The sequence below is a fragment of the Vanellus vanellus genome, assembly GCF_965231255.1.
Source record: "Vanellus vanellus genome assembly, chromosome: Z".
NCBI lineage: Eukaryota > Metazoa > Chordata > Aves > Charadriiformes > Charadriidae > Vanellus > Vanellus vanellus.
This window is the reverse complement of record NC_138908.1, coordinates 19,220,369-19,226,368: the sequence shown is the minus strand read 5'-3', so window position 1 is coordinate 19,226,368 and position 6,000 is coordinate 19,220,369. Positions and strand designations below refer to the sequence as shown.

The window sequence follows — 6,000 nt, the reverse complement described above, 5'->3', positions numbered from 1 at the left end:
ATATATAAATTCCTTTAATTACATGAAAGAATAGCTTTTTCACATTGCTTAGTTTCAGAATTAGTTTCAGAATTCGCTTCAGATCTTTATGAAGATATGATATTCTAACCTAGAAAACTGCATGAGATTTGTCCCAGGTGAATTTCATAGTGCATTCATTACCACTTATGCAGTAGTTGTGGAGTTCTAGATAGCCATGTCTCCTTTTTTGCTGCACTTGTGCTTTTGTAGGATTCACAGTCAGACAAAGGTAGTTCAATAACTCTTCTTTACCATTTTTTTTCGTTGATATGCAGAATCTGCACAGAAAAAGGTTATTCAGAAGTTGTAATGCATCAGGCAGAGTTCACTGTATTCTGTGAGAAAGTTTCAATCAACTTCATTGGGTTTTGGATCAAGTTTTATTTACTTGTCATTGTGATACAGCATCTGCATCTACTTCGTGTCAAAAGAACTCTGAAAATTAATTTTGACCCGTGCTAACCAGTCTTTGATCAATGTGGCACAGTACACCAGCAGCTAGAGGGTGAAAGAGGTATCTGTTTCACATAAAACTAGTGAACTACAAGTTACTTGCCAAATTTAAGCAAATAAAACATCCTACTTCTACAGCCAGATTGTTAGCTTTGTGAAGCATGATGATACCGGGAAATAAATAAGAAAATAAATAAATAAATAAATAAAGGCAGAAAATCAAAGACAGGATTTTTTTTATTGTTTTGACGAGATACAGAATTATGCTTCTAAGAATTTTTTGAGAAAACTAATGAAATAAAAATTGGCAGCCTGTGTTGCCCCTTGCTGTTTCGCATCAGTCGTGTCAAAATGCCATGAGACCTTGTCTAAAATGGATTTTGTCACCTTTTCTAAAATGCCAGCACCATTTGCTGTGCGTTGTGGTAATTTGCCTGGGAGCTGTTGTCCCTTCCATCAGCCATTTCTATATTTGCCAATGTACATTTATGTTTTCACTTTTTTATGGAAAAAGATGCTTGCCACTGATGCAAGCTGACCAAAGACATGAGATTGCACAGGGCAGCTGCATTTTCACACAGCAGCTTTGTCAGCTTTTAAACTGCAAAATTGCTCTTCATAATTCCTTTTTATGTAATACAAACTCAAAGCAGAATAAGATGAGGGAAACAATGTCTCCAGGCAGACAAGATATTATAATGTTTATTAGTGCAAATCTCCTGAGAGATCATGTTACATTCTAATGGTGGTGCAAATTAAGCTAGTCTTATCATCATTTTTTACATATGAGATAAAATAAGTTAACAGCTACATCCATGTTCTAACTGCCCTCCTTGATTCCTTTTCATTTTCCTTGAATCCCAAATACACACTGATACATGAGTATTTCTGTCTCACACTTCTGTTTGGTACAACTTTGACAAAAAATGGAAAAAAAGCTTAGCTGCTCTCTACAAACATATGTTCTGAACAGGAAGATCTATGTCAGAGCAAATTTCCAGTCAACAACTTTAACATTTCAGCATGGTCTCGTGTATGCCCAGAGCATAATGAAATACAATTATTTCACTTCCATTTTTTAGGTATCTCCTCTCAAAAAACTGCAGTCATGAGCTTTCTAGAGCATAATCAGTACTTTACACTCAGCTGTGAAAGTTGTTTCTTTACCTATCACTTCTGCAAGTACACTGCCAGGTCCTTTCTAGGCATCTTGAACGCACAGTACAGTTTGATAACTGAAGTCCCACTACCCCACATTTGGGATCCACAGATTCTGAAGCTTTTTGGGGAGTTCAATACACTAAACCAATCTTTGCACTCTTTTTGCTCTGTATGAACTCCCTAGGGATGTTAAGAGTCCAGGAATTGTTGATCAGCCTATTGAGCATAGTGTTGTACACAAAAGGGAGAAAATAAAAATTAAAAAAGTAATCAAATAAGATAGCTATCAAAAAAAATCTTGAAATGTTGTATTAATTTGTTCTTGACAAATATTCAGGTTCAGACTTGCTTTTTTTCTTGGGAGGAAAAATAGAAAGATGTTGTTACCTTTCAGTCTTTTTGTTCAGTCATGTCAATCAAATATAGGAAGAGCTTGCTACAGTATTTCTTGGCATATATTTAATCAGTAAAAATTTTGATTAGTTCCAGCTGCACATTTCTTACCAAGGAAGACAGGAAAGACAACATCTTAGATAACTAGCCATAGGGAGATATTTTGAATACTTAGACACAGCTGATATTCAGCATACAGTATGCTTTGAAATAGCAAATACAAAGACCTTTTACTCTGTGCTGTTCTTATGCAATGACTTTCAGAGCAGAACTTGCACTTTAAATAATAAGGTTTGTGTGCATAAATCCAGAATTTCTTTGAAATATGCCTCTAAGGAACCATTGGCCTTTTCCATGTAGCTCTGCATCTGTAAAAGACGAGTCAGCCTCAGGGCCTCTCTGAATAAACAGCTTTTATTCAGCCTCCGGGACTGTGGAATGGAATAGGTGTTTTACTGAAAAGCAAACAGCAGTGGCCCACTTCTTTTTACTTCAGTTTGCAAACACTAATTTATTTGAACCGATTGGCATTGGGAGTCTTGATTTCCCCTATGTGGTTCGCTTAATATGTTTTTCCGTTAAGCTTCTTATGATGGGAGCATTCGACCTGTTTCTTCCGAGAGGATAAACACGGCCAGATTAATCAGAACACAGATATCACCAGGGCTCCTTACTCACTCAGCAACTGAAACACATGCACAGTTCCGTGACTTAACTCTGAGACCCACGCCTTTCTCCCTTCTCTGCTCAAGCCTTTCCAGAACTATATGTACTGGACTGCTTTGCAATTGCACCCTTTTCTGGTAAGGTACCTCAACCCCAGTGAAATCACATAGTAATAAGAGGAGAATTAACATGATTTTTCCATTGTACTTATTTACCAAAGTTTTCCTATCTACCCTCATTACTGTGAACACTGCCATTCAGCAACAAAAGCTGCACTTATGAAGTTATTTTTACTTTTTGTGTTTTTAGTTTTACATACATTAACATTGGAGATTTCATGTCTTCTGTGAACCTAATGAAACTCAGTGCTCTGATTTTACTGTCTCTGGTTGGGTGAGTGAACTGTGCTGTGTTAATTTTTATTTTTCTAGAGAAAGAGTACAGTTGAGAACTGATCAGTTAACAGCATTTTTCATTATTATTATTATAATGTACGTTACATTCTCACACTGAAACAAGGGGAACTACTTCTCCCTCTTTAGCAATCTGAGGAACAGCCCCTTTTTCCTTACCAAAAAGAAAAGAAAAGGTCCAGAAAAGGCTGGGCCACATTTTAGGAGATTAAGCAAAGATTCTGAATTAATGTGTTAAATCTATTGAAAATATTATGTTCTCTTCCCTTATGCAAAAAGCCAAATCACAATAAATAGACTGGAATTGACTAGATTTTCTCTTAGAAAGCTCTACTTTTTAACTGACCCTGAAAATACAAGCAGTTCCTTTCCTTCCTATCTCCCTAAAACAGAATGTGTAAAAATACATACAGCTGTATTATATTTTGAGTCAAGTCTTTGCCAATTTATTTATATGAGTTTCTGGCTTGTATAAATGGACAAGAGGACTAAAGGGCAGAATGCAGGCTGTTTGGCTCTTTAGTAGACTCAATTTATGTCTCATAGCGATGACCAGCATATAAAAGTCTTGAGTTTTTTTTGGAACGGAGAGCCTCACACCCAAAGCAATATTGCCACACTAAGGGATGGTGTATATGCATTAGAAATTTCTGCACAATTACTGAGGTTTCATCAGAGCTTACTTTCCTTCTTTCCAAAGCACAATCTTCCAAGTAACCTTCCAGAATTAACTACTCTGGGCTAACAATTTAATTTCCCAACTCACTATAAAGAGGAAAGCCGATCCATTTAAAGCTTTCACATGATTCTAACCACTTCACAAGAACAAATGAACCAGAAAGCTTTACAGAATAACAACAAGGCCAAGGTTTGAGATTTCCCTTCTGCAGATTCAATCGAAGCTTTGTCAGTGCCTTGAATGTATGTTCTCAACACTCTTGTTTGTGTTATGCATCTTCTCTGACAAGAGAATTTCAGCCTCTGCAGGTTGAAGATACAGTGCAGGTATCAAGTATAATGAAAAAAATCAGAAGACATATGCAGTGGCAAACTAAGCTTTAAATATTACCTTTACGATTAAACCAGCTGCATCCACAGAAGATAAACCATGTGGACTTTAGGTACCTTTTCTTGAAGAGGACAGCACTTTATTTTACCTAAATGAGGGTTACCTCTCTTTAAGAGAAAAAAAAAAGAAAAGAAAAGAAGACAAGACAAGGCAAGCATAACTACAATTCTGGAATTACAAGTGGCTGGCATAAAGCAAAAACTATGTACAATCTGTACAGTATACAATGGCTCTGTGTTAGAAGATCCTATATACACAAATTGCCAAGGCTAATCTACTTGAAAACGTATTTATGTATACCAGGCTGTGAAGTAGTTCATAAAAAAAAAAAAAAGAAAAAGAAAAAAAGGATGAAATAACTGGGAATTTTTAGCTCATCATCTCCTAGCCACTGCTGAGTCAGCGTGTAATCTTCACAGTAAGTATGCATTACAGCATAAGAAAACTGGAAGATTACAGTGTAATGCATTTGCAGATGTGGTGTTTACATCCAGATTTTTTTAAGCCTTACAATATACTTTAATTTAAATATTACAGTGAAACTTAGGCACAACTGAAGATTTGAGAATCTGGGCCTCAGTACCTAAAATACTTTTTCCCCTCCTTTTATTCCTTCTTTCTTTTGGGGATGTAGACCTAAAATTAAATCCTTTTCTGCCATACAAGGTCATGAAGGGGGCATCAAATTATGAATTTAATACAGTTGAGCTGTTCACAGATAATAAGATAATGGAATAGACAAAGTGAGCATATGCCCTTGCAATGAGTGCAAACCAAATGTGCAGACGATTCTTCATATGCCATGTCCAAGACATACGTATGTGTGTGTGAGAGAGAAAGAGGATGGGAAAGAGGCTGAAGAAGAGGGCTAGGCTAATCTTTCCCTTCATAACATGAATCATTACCACCAGGTAATTCAATGACTTGGTATTCTCAGTGCTCTATATCTCTATATTCTGAAGAACTATACTAGCACATTTTTTTTTTTTTTTTTTCAAAATTACCACTTTTCAATGCCAATTTCCTTAGGATAAATTCTTGGGAGACAATTTATCCTGCAGAGCAAATAGTATGGCCGAATATCAAGGTTAGTTTTTCTGCTTAGCTTAATTGCGCTCCAGGATTTGAATTTTTCTTTAACTTGCTGATGCTGCTGTAGCAGATATGGGGGGAAAGAAAAGGAGTTCTTTGCACTATTAGGTGTGTGCTGCTTCAAAAGACATATAAAACCAAGATTCATCTACCTCTACCTGCTGTTCAGAAAATTTGGAGAGTCTGCATCTCTTAACACACTCAGAAAACAGTCCTGGTTGTCTGATTTCTTCCAGATTTCTGTTGCTTAAAGCTGAAGAAATCTTCTTACAACAGAGTTCATTTACAGTCATACACACTTTAATCGATTGCCCTCAGGGTGTTTTAGTATGTCTAAAGAATACGAAATATGACACAAGCAACTAATGTTCTTGAGATACACAGAATATCCTTTTTATTTACTTAGATAAAATCATCCCATGTGGTTACATGAACGTGAGTATGTGAAAATGAATATGTTTTTCTCAGGTTCAGTTTATGAAAATTTTGCTCAACTTACTAATAACTTCTCAGAAGTTAGGAGGCAATACCATGTTCTTAATTGTTATGTCACAGCATGGTAGACTAGATAAGCTGTTTAAGGGGGTCTCTGGATTTTGGAGGGACCTTTTTGGATTGATTGGATGATGCTGCAATTATGTTGCAATAGATTTTGTGAATGACTCTGTTAGACTCTCTCCCAGTAGACTGTCATGACCAGTGTGGTTCACATTGCTTGTAGTTCTACAGACA

The 6,000-nt window shown here is 36.3% G+C and overlaps 1 protein-coding gene across 1 annotated transcript in view; it reads right to left on the bottom strand.

Annotated features, from left to right (window-relative positions):
• Positions 1 to 221: 221 nt before the first annotated feature.
• PRR16 (proline rich 16) overlaps positions 222 to 6,000 on the bottom strand; it is a gene marked incomplete at its 5' end in the record, with an annotated part of 204,155 nt that continues 198,376 nt past the window's right edge. Inside the window, one exon of the mRNA XM_082497758.1 lies at positions 222 to 299. The remainder of the gene's footprint in view (positions 300 to 6,000) is intronic.